Source organism: Mytilus edulis, chromosome 3, assembly GCF_963676685.1.
Source record: "Mytilus edulis chromosome 3, xbMytEdul2.2, whole genome shotgun sequence".
NCBI classification, from domain to species: domain Eukaryota; kingdom Metazoa; phylum Mollusca; class Bivalvia; order Mytilida; family Mytilidae; genus Mytilus; species Mytilus edulis.
The window spans coordinates 105,139,863-105,155,097 of NC_092346.1; the positions used below are offsets into that span (position 1 = coordinate 105,139,863).

Sequence of the window (15,235 nt, forward strand, 5' to 3'; positions counted from 1 at the left end):
GTATAGGATTTATGTCAACTACATAACGGATTTAGTTTCGGTCCCTAATTTTTTTTTAATAATATTTACATTTTGCTTGATATATATTTCCATAGAAATCATCACACTTTTTTCAAAGCAGTTAACATGGTTAAAATAACACTTTTTAGAAACATATTTTAAAGTGAATTTAATTCAGCATTGTCAACTACATAACGCTTTTTGTCAACTACATAACGATTCACTGCGTTATGTAGTTGACCGTTATGTAGTTGACCTATTTGTGGTTTTTGGATGTTTTTCTTGACCCTAATACTACCAGATAAATGGTTTTTATTGAATTAGAGTCAGTATTATAGACTTTGAATGATTTATGTAAAAAAAAATATTTATGCCAAAATTTATCAATGTTTTTGCCGTTACAAAGTTGACATAGAATAAAATTACGGAGTAATTTGTACTCACCAAAACTAATCTATAATGAAATGAATCAATGATGTCATCCTGTAACTTTAAGCACGTCATCAGAGGATGAAGAGTAAGTAGAGAACACTTCCTTAGTTACAAGGGATATAATCAGTTGTTTATTGGCAACATTATTTCATTTGTGTTATGTAGTTGACATTTTTTTAAGTACGAAATGAAAAGTAAAAAAAAAATGCTAATAAAATCTAATAATTCCCTATATTTGTGTATACATACCTGCAGTGATACCTATATATTTATAATAACAAAAGAAAAATAATAATTTCCGCTGGGTATTAAAACCAGCATTTAAAAAAGACTAGTTTTTCAATTTCGTACAAGCAATTTTGGGGTTTTTGGACCCTTTGAAACCCACTGGAAGCAATTTCTGTAGCTAAATTTCATATTGAATTTGCTGGAACTTGTTACACACACCAAAAACTAAATGGTGTATCTAAAAATTGGATAAAAATATTTACACTTTTTTAGAAATATTGATTGTACAAGAAAATCCACATTTTTTGAAAAAGGCCCATATAAGGCATGAAGATGTTATTGTTACAGATCAGCTAAATTATCTATAGTAAAGGATCCTACAAATTAATGTAATATACAGTCACAGAAAATAATTATATTTATAAGTACGTCTGAGTCAGTGACAACTCTACAACAGATGTATCCATCGGATCGCCATCAATGATGGTGACACATGGCTGTGTACATAATGTATATACAACTCGTCTAAACATCAACCCAACAATGTTAGATCTGTAAATTTGCTTTCGCAAATTTTTGGTTCTTCCCTCGCCGGGATTCGAACCCATGCTACTGTGATATCGTGACACCAAATCGCCTGCACTGCAGCCGTCCCGCTAGACCACACGACCACCTTGGCTCTCATTTTAAAGATATATATATATATATATATATATTATTCAAGGAAAATTTTATTTTGTACAATTTTATATCATTCTATGAAATTTATTTTGTACAACTTCAGATCATTCAAGGGGATTTACTTTGCTTAACTTTATATCATTCTAGAGAATTTATTTTGTACAACATTATGTCATTCTAGGAAATTTATTTTGTACAAATTTATATTATTCTAGAGAATTTATTTTGTACAACTTTATATCATTCTAAGAAATTTATTTTGTACAACTTCAAATCATTCAAGGGGATTTACTTTGTACAACTTTATATCATTCTAAGGAATTTATTTTGAACAACTTTATTTTATTCTAGGGAATTCAGTTTGCGCAACTTTATATCATTCTAAGAAATTTATTTTGTACAAATTTATATCATTCTAGAGAATTTATTTTGTACAACTTTATATCATTCTAGAGAATTTATTTTGTACAACTTTATATCATTCTAGAGAATTTATTTTGTACAATTTTATATCATTCTAAGAAATTTATTTTGTACATCTTTCTATCATTCTAGAGAATTTATTTTGTACAACTTTATTTTATTCTAGGGAATTCAGTTTGCGCAACTTTATATCATTCTAAGAAATTTTTTTGTACAACTTTATATCATTCTAGAGTATTTATTTTGTACAACTTTATATCATTCTAGAGAACATGGCGTTGTCAGTTTGTTTTAGATTTATGAGTTTGACTGTCCCTTTGGTATCTTTCGTCCCTCTTTTTCTATCATTCGAGGGAATTTATTTTGTAAAACTTTATATCTTTCTAGAGAATTTATTTTGTACAGCTTTATATTATTCTAGGGAATTTATTTTATACAACTTTATATCATTCTAGGGAATTTATTTTATACAACTTTATATCATTCTAGAGAATTTATTTTATACAACTTTATATCATTCTAGGGAATTTATTTTGTACAGCTTTATATCATTCTAGGGAATTTATTTTATACAACTTTATATCATTCTAGGGAATTTATTTTATACAACTTTATATCATTCTAGGGAATTTATTTTATACAACTTTATATCATTCTAGAGAATTTATTTTGTACAGCTTTATATCATTCTAGGGAATTTATTTTATACAACTTTATATCATTCTAGAGAATTTATTTTGTACAACTTTATATCATTCTAGGGAATTTATTTTGTACAGCTTTATATCATTCTAGAGAATTTATTTTATACAACTTTATATCATTGTAGGAAATTTATTTTGTACAGCTTTATATCATTCTAAGAGATTTATTTTTTACAACTTTATATCATTCTAGGAATTTTTTTTTTAAATCCTCTTATTTTACTACTTCAAAGTATACTTTCTTTTATGTAAAATTGTGTTCCATAATACTAACTGACAATTGAAATGGAGTAATCGTATTGCGGAGATATCGCAGGAAGCAATGATTAGTATATGATCATACCGAATTTAACATACCGTTTACAGTAATTATCCAGAGAGAAACTACTATGGTCAGTATTACTGGTCCCATTTTACCACTTCTGCCTTGCTGATCAGCTTTGTGACAGAAAAAGTCCTTTCAGGAAGTTAATCTTTAATCCAGATCATAAGACTGTTTTCGTGTCATTGGGAATTTGTCATTATGGTATTCATTTCGAACAATAGAATGATCATTTTGAAAATTGAAGGTTTAGTTGTCCGTGACCACGAACTTAGAACTATTAATTTACCAATAGACAATAAAAATATTATTTATACACTAAGGCTAGATTTGTTTCACATATCTTTGACCAAATTGTTCAATGCTGAAAGAAAAGATCAATTAACAAAATTGTCATGTTTATTTGTTCACTAGATACATGATTATAGCACAGGATATATATTATAAAGTAACACCTTCATAACAAATTAAACGAGTTTCCTGTAACAAAAGAGCAAAGACAAGCTTTTGAAATTAGTGAATGCTGACATACTTGGCAAAACTTAATCAAAACTAGTTCATGAAAAGATTAGTTGAAGTTATTGCAGCTCTTTATTTTGAATAAAATTGAGAGTGATAATGGGACACACATTCCATTTTCTAGTATATTATAAGATTTTAAAAAAATGTCTCCCTTGACGATTCTCGTTGTATTGAACTGTTTTGTTGAGGTTCATACGAAGATGTAACCAATTCGTTACGTATACTAATTTCTAGTTGTTAAGTCACTCCTGTACGACCCACGCAATGTACATTTTTTGTATTGGCTCACATCAGTTTTTTGGTTTCATATTTTTTTTAAATCCTATACCATTCACAATGCACTTCGATAAAAATAAAACGGTGTCCTCACCAAATGCGCATTTTGTAAATTATTTCTCTTAGATGGTGTCCGAGCCCAAAGTATTGAAAACTGTAAAAAATAATATACAATTTGCTGAGCTGATATAGTTGCATTCATCAGTAGTCGATGTTAACCATCTAGCCGAACAGTTGTGTCATTAACAACCTTTACTCATTTTATTGAGAGGTACAGTAAAACTGACATATGCAAACTTTATCATTCAACGGAATGAAGAAATGAAACTGTCTTACAGGCATTTCCCAAAGACGATTAAAAGTCCATTCAAGAGTGTCTAAAAGGAATGAACAAATTACAAAAGGGGCTGCGTTAAAGATTGTGTAAACAAATTTTTAAATTTAAATCAACACTTTTTTGTAGTGCTACCAATTAATTCATCAATAACTTTGTATAGATTTAGATTTCGGAATAACTGATTACTTTGTTGAACGTTTGACTGTTTTAAAAGATTTTAAACAAAATGTGTGGAATAATTACGGTTTTTGAACAAGTGACTCCGATTTAATCTTTTAGATTTTAAACTTTTCGTAGAATTGTTATTTCAACATTTTGATCAGCGACACCGATGTTCAGTTCAAATTTTTAAACTGAGTAAGTAACGCTTGGTATGTTTGTCATTGATCAATTCAGCATAGATATGAGGAGTCGATTTCACAAATAACTTATATTGATATCTGATATCGGATATGCTCCTTGCGTCGTAACTACAGTCCCCTTCCCTTTCATAAATGTGACTTACCGAATTAGACTATTTACCGGATTTGTTATCTCATAAGCAACACGACGGGTGCCACATGTGGAGCAGGATCTGCTTACTCTTCCGGAGCACCTGAGAGCACCCCTAGTATTTGGCGGGGTTCGTGTTGTTTTTTCTTTAGTTTTCTATGTTGTGTTATGTGTACTATTGTTTGTCTGTTCGTTCTTTTCACTTTTAGCCATGTCGTTGTCAGTTTATTGTCGATTTATGAGTTTGACTGTCCCTCTGGTATCTTTCGTCCCTCTTTTACGACTAAGATTTAAGTATACGATAAAGAACAATAGATATGTTTTACTAGGTACGGTATTTTTGCATTGTCTATCGGGTAAAAAAATAACAATTGTTTATTTTACGGATAACTGCTCTTTTGTTTTTTGAACTATTGTCCTAGATAAACTATTACACTTACATTTGGTTGACACATAACATGAAAAAAGAACCTTCTCATTTAACATTTAGGTATATTGATATCTGTGATCCGGCACTGTTTTTTAAATAACAATCTCTTTGGCATGGTCGGTCATCGTAAAAATTTGGTACAATTGGACTTGTAAAACTGACAACTTTAATTTCATTTTGGATATTTATTGTAAACGGTATGTACAATTAAAATGCTACATAATAACTAATTTTAAAAAAGTGATTTATAAAAATTTACAATAGGACATTATGCTTATTTATTAATCTAGTAAAACTTGTTTTATTTCGGTGCCTTTTATAGCGGATCTATACGGTATGGATTTGTTGAAGGCCGTACGTTTGCCTATAATTACTTACATCAACTTCATTTGAACTTTAGTGGATGTCTCATTGGCAATCATACCACATCGCCTTAATTTTAAATTAAAAATATATTTCAAATACTAACTGAATGAAAACTTGAAATGTTAATTTTCATTTAGTCGACAATAGAGTCGTTATGTGCGCAAGTGTGCAATGTCAGTGTAAAGTCATTAAGCAAAAGTATTGATTATTTCATTTAAGGGTCTTGTCCTTTTGAATACTACCAGTGTTCTGATTTCCTTGATTGGTGCTGTCCTAGTGGTTATACATGTACATGTTCATGTGACAATTATAACTCAATAGACCCAACCGCAAGATTAGGAGGGTAAGTAAAATGACAGTAAAAAACTCGATATACGAAACCTCGTCATTAGGAGGGTAAGTCACATGACAGTAACTCGATGTATCCAACCACATCACGTAACAATAACTCGATATACCCAAACACAACATCGGGAGGGTAAGTCACGTGACAATTACTCGATATAGCCAACCACATCATCTGGATGATAAGTCAACTTGAATCTTTCTTCATTTTTTTTTTATTATTATTATCAATTTTTAAGATGAGACAATTATTTCAAAATATTCTTGGTACTTAATCGTTCAATGGACAGTTGAGCAATAATCACCATTACCAGCAACAGTATTCTAAATGCCTGTACCAAGTCAGAAATATGACAGTTGTTGTCAATTCGTTTGATGTGTTTTGTCGTTTGATTTTACCATTTGAATAGGGACTTTCCGTTTTGAATTTTCATCGGAGTTAAGTATTTTTGTGATTTTACTTTTTGCTGTTTTCGAAAGACGACTTTAAAGAATCCGTTTTGTAGCGAAGCAATGCTTTCTTCAATCTAAAGAATCACTTCTTAATGTCGAAATATCATTGTGAACTCTTACTACAATATTTGGTGTAGAAAAGAAAATGATGTTAATAAGACTCATTTAAAAACAAAACCATCTTGTCAAAATTGCATTTTGAGTATCGTTTTAAACATTTCAACCGTTAAGATAGTATCACCTAAATCAATATTCTATGGGACCTTTTGTAATTTCACTGTTAACAAGCAGGCAACTAGTATAATCAATACTATACTAAGATGTTCCAAACTGAGATGACACGTAGGGTGTCAAATTTAAGTGTATATAAAAAAAAGAAGATATGGTATGAATGCAAATGAGACAACTCTCCACAAGAGACCAAAATGACACAGAAATTAGTAACTATAGATCACAATACGGCCTTCAACAATGAGCAAAGCCCATATCGCATAGTCAGCTATAAAAGACCCCGAAATCACAAATGTGAAACAATTCAAACGAGAAAACTAATGGCATAATTTATGCACAAAAAAAATAGCAAAAACAAATATGTAACACAGCAACAAACGGCAACCACTGAATTACAGGATCCTGCATGGCCTAGGACAGGCAAATACATACAGAATGTGGCGATGTTCATTTTACTACATAACTGTAGTAAAACCCGTGTATGTACAATGGCTTGACTAAACGCAGATATTGAACAAATAATGTTCCCACTCTTCTTAGCTGCCTTAATTACAATTCAATCAATTCAATTTGTTCCACGTACAACCGTCACAAATATCGTGATAAATCGTCTAATATTATCAAATATATATGTAGTGTAAAGATTTCCTTTGATGATTTTGATTCCTTTGAGTTTCATTCTGTCTCTAAATTATTTCTTTTTAAATCCCAGTACTGCTCTTCAAATAATCTTACCGATCAAAAAAGTTTGTGTTTTAGAAACAAGAAATGTTTGCGTTACTACAGCTGATCTAGTCCCCTCGGAACAATTACGAAAATATACTTATTTGACAAGCTGAAATATATCAAATTAAGGCCAGTCGTTTTATACTCGATGAAATACTCTTTCGTTTATGAGGTAAAGGATTACATCAACTGATTGGTATTTTTAAGTGGATTTGCTGGGCTTCTTGTATCCGTATTTGTTGTATAATTGTTATGAATTCAAGTAATAGCTTCGTTACATATTTAAAGATTCACTTTTTAAATTTTTTTCTATTTCCACGTTTGAAAATTGCACAGTCATGTATAAATACCATTCAAATAAAAATACATTATATTTCTTTTTCGTCATATCTAGATATATTTATTCCAGCAAACTATGGAACGTTTCGCAGTGTACTGGTTTCACAAAGAAACCTAGTTGACGGGAAGACCATAGCCAAGTAACAACTACCAAGTTAGATAACGTTACACATATGGAAGCAAAGAAAACGCTTATCAATACAAACTCTACCGGCCTCTATTTTGTATAAAATATGTGTAGCATTACAAATAATATGTAAACGTACTTTTTGGTGATTTTGCTCATTGTTGAAGGCCGTAACCTACAGTTGTAAACTTCTACTGTCATTTGGTCTATTGGATAGTTATCTCATAGGCAATAATACCACGTATTCTTGATTTTATATTGTCTCGTACTTTATATGAATCTAATCTTTTTACACTTTTCCAAACTAGCTAAGGACATTTTTACCAAATGGTAGATTTTGGTTTGTCATTACGTCGTCTAATCTTTTAATTAACAAACGTGACTTATTCCCAATTGTGACTGTTTTGCTGAGTGTGAATTCGCATTACTATAAGACGTGTTACGGTACTTATCTATCCCAAATTCATGTATTTAGTTTAAACGTTTAATGTTATATTTGTAATTCTCATCGGATTTTGTCAAATGTGTTGACGTCTTTTCTATTAAATTCGTGTGTTATGGTAAAGAAAATTAATCACCGCCTTCATTTATTAGATTTGATTTTGTTCAACGTAATCTGTACGATGTTTTACGTTTGAAGTTAGATTCAAAACAAACCGGGCATAGCTATATAATATAGTTAATTGCTACCTTAGTTTGCTATTCATAAGTATTGAAATGTGCATTGTTATTAAATGTAATATCAGTATTTAGTTCAAATATAATCTTAAATCAATCCTAATTCTATCTAATTCATTCAAATGTGACGTCATTTTTTTTGTCAGTTTTTACAATTTCAAATATGACGTCACTTGGCGTTGAGGTTTTAACTTATTCGGATGTGTCTAATTTTTGTGTTGCATTTTGTCGGGTTCTGTAATGTATTTCGGTTGTTTCCTGTAGTTAGTTAATACTTCAGTTTTATCATGTATATACCTTGTATAGTCATTTTATAGAATTTACTGTTTGCAAAAGTATAAATTATTCTAAATAATAGGGATGTTCTGGTACCTAACAGAAAACCCTGGCCGTTTTTGGCACAACTTTTTTGAACTTTTGGTCCTCTATGCTGTTCAACTTTGAACTTGTTTCGGCTTTCAAACTTTTGTATCTGGGCGTCACTAGTAAGTCTTGTTTGGACAAAATACAAAAATTTTAAACTTATTGCCTTTTGTTAGCTATTATTCGTGAGTTTCTTTGTCAATTGTGTTCTCCTATTTATTTATATTGTAGTCCTGTAATGTTGTGTAATCATTTTAATGTTATATTTTACATGGCCATAAAAGGGGGAGGTTTGGCATGCCACAAAACCAGGTTCAACCCACCATTTTTTCCTTTAAAAATGTCCTGTACCAAGTCAGGAATATGGCCATTGTTATATTTTAGTTCGTTTCTGTTTGTGTTACATTTTAACGTTGTGTTTCCGTTGTGTCGTTTGTTTTCTCTTATTTTTGAGTGTGAATTCACATTACTATAAGACGTGTCACGGTACTTATCTATCCCAAATTTATGTATTTGGTTTTGATGTTATATTTGTTATTCTCATAGGATTTTGTCTAATGATTAGTCCGTTTCTGTGTGTGTTACATTTTAATGTTGTGTCGTTGTTCTCCTCTTATGTTTAATGAGTTTCCCTCAGTTTTAGTTTATTACCCCGATTTTTGTTTTTTGTCCATCGATTTATGAGTTTTGAACAGCGGTATACTACTGTTGTCTTTATTTAAACAAGATAACACAAATTTACCATAGTGCAATAACACAATGACGGGATGCATATAGGTATAAAGCAACGTCATATATGTAACAAAGAAACATAATGTATCAGTGTCATATTGTTTAGTTTCTTTTGTTACCTATTCTGATATCGGACTCGGACTTCTTTTGAACTGAATTTTACTGTGCGTATTGTTGTGCGTTTCAGTGTTTTTTATACATTGGCTTGAGGTATAGGGAAGGGTTGAGATCTCAAAAAACATGTTTAACCCGTCGCATTTTTGCGACTTTCCAAGGTCATGAGACTCTGGTCTTTCCTAGTCTTGTATGAATTTTAATTTTACTTTCTTGTGTATATTTTGGAGTTAAGTATGACGTCCATTATCACTAAATTGGTATACATTTTTGTATAGGGGCCAGCCTTAGCACGTCTCCGGGTGCGTGAGTTTATCGCTACCTTGTTAAAGACCCGTGGTGCCTTCGGCTGTTGTCTGCTCTTTGGTCGGGTTGTTGTCTCTTTGACACATTTACCATTTCCATCCCGATTTTTATAAAAAGGTATAGACAAAGCACATAGCAAAACTGAAAGACAGCAACAAACACGTTTGAATAGAACAAAAATGAAAGACAAAAATATCATAAACAATTATGACAGAATGAACTAGTACCACAAGTAGCCAAATCACAATAAAAACAAACAAGTATTTAACAGAGAAGCACTAAAAGACATATATCATATGTAACCATCTCATTTATTATAATTGCTTCGAACGCAATAAATTATTAAACGTGTTGTTTTATATTTTTACATCACTGGGTCGATACCTCTGCTGGTGGACTATCAGTCCCCGAGGGTATCATCAGCTCAGTAGTCAGTGCTTCGGTACTGACATGATTAAACAAACTTTACTAAAATTGTCCGTTTATAAATTTTGAAATTATTATGAAACTAAGATTTCAACTCCCTCAGGCAAAGTTGGCTTTAGATGAATTTGGCTATTTATTTTAGGTATTTTTAACATATAGCTCTTCAATGATTTTCGGTACTTATACATCTTCGGATTTCAAATGTTTGGCTTTGAGCGTTCCTGATGAAGGTAAATCCAGAAAAGCGCTTCGGACGCAATAAATTATTAAACGTGTTGTTTTATATTTTTATTACTTTCTTATTTCTGAATGTTATTTATGTATGTGAGATACACCATAAACGATTGAAAGATTTTAAAAGTATTAGGACCGAATGGTAGATTAACATTGACTCTTAAGTAGAATTGCGCGTTTGACATCAGAATGTAAACGTCACACAGGTAAAGATACAAAATAATTGTGTCGTTCAAAGTATGAAAATAATATAGTCTAAGTTCTTGAGGCATATCCTCTGCAGAATGTAAATTAGCCGTTTACCTTTCCTTCTTATATGCTAAAAAAAAAATAACCACGTCATTATGTATAAAAGATACATAAAAGGGCATATTCAAAAAGTATTATTTAAAAAAATGAAAGACCAAAATACAAAATTATAAACTTGCATTTTTGATATTGATAGTTTCTTTATATTTCGATTTTCGCGTTGTCTATCGGAATCATTTTTGGTCAGGAGCTTTCTATGAACTATTAACAAAATGAAGTTTGGCACGCTTATTTCTGTGTTCTGTTTTCGGAATCATTTGTATCAGGTATTTCAAAGTATATCAACCATAAATTATCATCTTTTCACGGCCAAGTGGAAATGAAAACGAATCGGAATAGCATAAATCTGAACAAAATAAAAATATATTTCAAAATAAATCCATCTTTTATCTTAAAGTTTTTTAACCGATTTCTATTATATTTCATTATTGTATACATCTTCAGTCACTTCGAAATAACTTATTACGTCTGTATATCAAGTTGTGTTGAAGGTCTAACATAAGAAATCATTTCTAAATGGCAGGTGTTTTTTAACAAAAACCAACTGTTTCCTACATCTATTTCCTTTTTTCAAAAACCTATTAATACACCTGGAAATATTTTACCAAAATATCTGTTTTCTTCAAATTCTTACACTAAGAGACATATCTTAAAATATACAATTTTGAACAGAAATATTTTACAACTTGAATCAATTTGAAATCGACTGTTGTTAAGAGTATCAATTATTTGTGTAGCTATATACCGATTAAGGACTTTAAAATCCACTGAACTATGTTGGTGACATTGATATTATACTCACGTCCGGGACGCACGTAAATATCAACAATCAAGCCATCGTTTTTTTTTTTTTTTTTCTTATTTTGAAACTTCGATGTTTGTATCAACTTTTTTGTAACTTCAAGTCAGATGGCGGATTCGTTTAATTTTTTTTTTTGGGGGGGGAGGGGGGTCGAATAGGTTGTTCATCCTTGAATTGGAGAACGAAACGTTTTTATTCTCGCTAAATTCGTTGATATTTTTTAATTTTATAGAATACATGTCACACCCCCTTTCAGAATCCAGGAAACGCCCCTAAAGGTAAGAATATATTTGAACTGTGCAGTTTAGCTAAGGTAGTTATTGCACACCTTAGCTGTGCATTATTCAGATTATAGCACAGTAAGAACAAAGAGATTTTACCAATGTCATGTGTTTTAAAATCTATTCATAATCAGGCTCTCTGACCAAACGTTATCTTTTCTAGAATCTACATGTATGATTTTTTTTTAAATAAACCTACCCCCCCCCTTTTTTTTTCTAACCTTCGGTTCTAACCTCAATGTTTCATTATATATTATATACATACAAGACTGTGAGTGAAGCAAAGCATGCAGTTATATTCCAATTTGAATATAAACACCGTCTATAGATAATTTATATATTTTTTTACATAAATTTCTATTGATACATTTTAAAATAGATGTTACTATGGGTAATATGTATTTCCATGGTAACTATTGAAGTCAGCAACTATTAACGATGGTAATTTAGAGTAAGCTTATGCTTAAATGTAATTTTTTATCAGTTATGGAACAATTCAGTACATTAAAGCTCTAAAACTGCAATATTCTGCAAATAATAACTCCGTTTCCAAGGAAAAATCGATTGCTATGGTGATAAAACTAAAGAAAGTCCCAAGCTTTTTTCTATTTAATTTGGTAAAGTAGTATCAAAACTTCATAACTAAAGTGCTAACTATGCAATACACAGTTGCTCTTTTCTGAAAAACACCACAGAAAATTTGATAATTTCGCAAAAATCCCAAATTCAGAAAAGTTGAAAATATGCATTTTTTGGCAAAAATTTTCAAAAATTTTACAAATTTGGTTTACATGCAATCTGAACTAAAATGATGCTAAAACCAAGTTGTATCAATGTCACATATGAAAATTAATGAAAAATGCTTGATTCTATTCCTATTCAGGCTCTGAATTGTAGTTATTTAGCTGATTTTTGGAAGATTTTACTATGCTTCACAACCAAAAAATAGAGTGTCCGTTACCATGGCAACCACTCGTATTTTCCCACTCATATTTATTTTTTGAGCAGTATTCAGTTATTGATTCTTCTAGGCCATTTATAGATAAAATCTGAAACCCTCATAAATCACATGTATATGGCACCCTGCCTGGTTCTTACAAAGAGCTGTACTTTACACGTTCATAGCATTTTAATTTTTCGTAATGATTTTTACTTATTTTCACTTATTTAATGTGTTCTTGCTCTCAATCAAAAATTTTTTAAAAAAAACAGTTGTAGGTACATCGTTTTAAAAATGAACAGAGGGGCATCATATGCAAATAGTTATTTGTTGTGAAAATGAGAATTAAGATAAACCACCGAAGAGGATTCAAAAAGAGGATAAATTTACCAATGGTATATGGTCCTTTATGAAATAATATATGCACTCCTTATAATAAGTTTATAAGATGAAAATCGGCTGAAAGCACTTATATTATTTCTTACCGTTCCGACAGATATGATGAAAAACAATAGTAAATTCTTTACAACTATTATTATTTATTTGAAAATTACAAATAAATGAAAATAAGAAGTGATTGATTATAATTAAAATAAAATTAAAATATAGTCTAACTACCTTATCGTCATATTTGCTTTAATTATTGAAGGACCTGAAAAACACACATTATCATCAACATTGAGTTAATAGCAGTTTTGAATTTTGTAAGGCTTTAATAAGATGGTGGTATATCCGTTTGAAGTCAATACGAAAAAAATTATTATCTATATTACTGTAGGTTCTTGCAGTGTTGGATACTTTTATTGCACTTTTATGGTACATCAAGCTGTTATCAGGAGGGTAAGTTTACCCTTATAATGTTTAGGTCCAAATCGCAATCATCGGTAATCCAGCGGAGACTATTCAACGTAATAGCCCTTTCATTTAGATAGAAAGAACAATGAAAGAAAAAAAGGTGCATGTCCTCAATATGCAAACCACATTAATATGTTGGATAAGATATAATATTTAATCCACCATTTTCTACATAGGAAAATTACCGTATCAAGTCAAAAATATGACAGTTGATATCCATTCGTTTGATGTTTGATGTTGTTGAGCTTTTGATTTTGCCATTGGTAGAATAAAATAAAGAAGTAGAATTATATATTTTAACCACGACATTTGAAATGAAAATCAATTTCAGCATATTTTCGTGGTCCTAGAAAATTTAAATTGAATTTTCTTGGACCATGTAAATTATGTAGAAATGATAAAACCTGGTTTCATAGCTAGCTTAACCTCTCACCTTAATGACAGTCGCATACAAATCTTTTAGTGTTATACTTTTGTATAAAGTTGTCATAATTTCCGAAATAACTACCTGACAAAAAAAGTATCAGGATGACTTCAATTTTGTCCTTATATCGATCGTTAGATTCTTGTATTTAATTTCCATGCCGCGAGCGATATAATTGCTGTTAATTTAAAATATATAACAGTGGACAAAAATATTTATTGATGACCATGACAAACCCCAACATTCCATACATTGTTATAGTTCTTTGAAATATTTCATTTTACAGTATCAAAAGTTTTGTTAGCTTTCAGTTGTATTTGTGTTAGCAGGATTAAGGGTTCACACATGTTTTTATATATTATTACTTAAAAGGGCACTAGCTACGAGATATATAAAAAATCTAAAGTTTGTGTTCAATCAATAATGACAGTGAAATAGTGAAATAAAAATTCACTTTTTGCAGCCAAAAAGGTTCAATTTTGTCAAATTACGCTAAGAAACATTGATAATTAGTTAATCACTTGCAAGTGAATGAGTCGACCTCTTTAAATCCGTATTCATGTGAACTTCAATTTAACCCCTAGCTAGAGATTGACAACGCATGCATTGTACGTGTACTGGTTATCTACAGAAAAAGAACGTCAACAATGAAAGTGAAACTACGGTAAATCATTTGATTACTAATTCGATGCACATAAAATCATTCTTATACGGTTAAAAATAATGAGAAACATATATGTTTAATCTATAAAATAAAATCAAACAGACCTATAAAAATCCAATTGCACGTGTTGGTTTAATCTATTCATATCTTTATTTATGTTTACATCGCTTATATGGTCATCTGAGGTCAAATCGATAGTTAATTAGATGGCGTCTGGACTAAAATACACACGAAACGAACCTATATATTTGTTGTGAATTAGTTATAGTTTCAGTTTAGTGATTTATACTCTTTTTTTTTGCCTAAAGTTTTACCGCCATTTACGTAAGAATAGGCCCGCAACGTCGTCACTTGCCGACGTCTCTTTGTATATCTTAGACTCTAGTAAAGCATACGAAACATTGAAGACGCTTTTGTGTTTACTCGACTTTATTATCGATACGTCCAAAACATTGGTGCCGTGACCAGGATATCGTTATCGCTTCTTTCCTATGTGGTCTCAGGTTCAATAAATCGGCCATCTCTTGAGTGATAAAGCTTCGCTGGGCTCCTTCGTCGAATAGTATAATATTATCTACCCCATGCTCTGTAAACTGTTTATTTTAGATTTTTGATAGTTTGGATAAATGTTTTACATTGTTATAAATCAAATATGAGAATTTGAGTCAAATCG

The 15,235-nt window shown here is 30.7% G+C and overlaps 1 long non-coding RNA gene across 1 annotated transcript; it reads left to right on the forward strand.

Annotated features, from left to right (window-relative positions):
* The first annotated feature begins 4,854 nt into the window (after positions 1-4,854).
* Positions 4,855-7,572, forward strand: LOC139518093 (uncharacterized). The gene is made up of 3 exons (XR_011663295.1): positions 4,855-5,044; positions 5,433-5,556; positions 7,378-7,572. It is a non-coding gene; the product is annotated as an uncharacterized lncRNA (long non-coding RNA).
* The last annotated feature ends 7,663 nt before the right edge of the window (positions 7,573-15,235 follow it).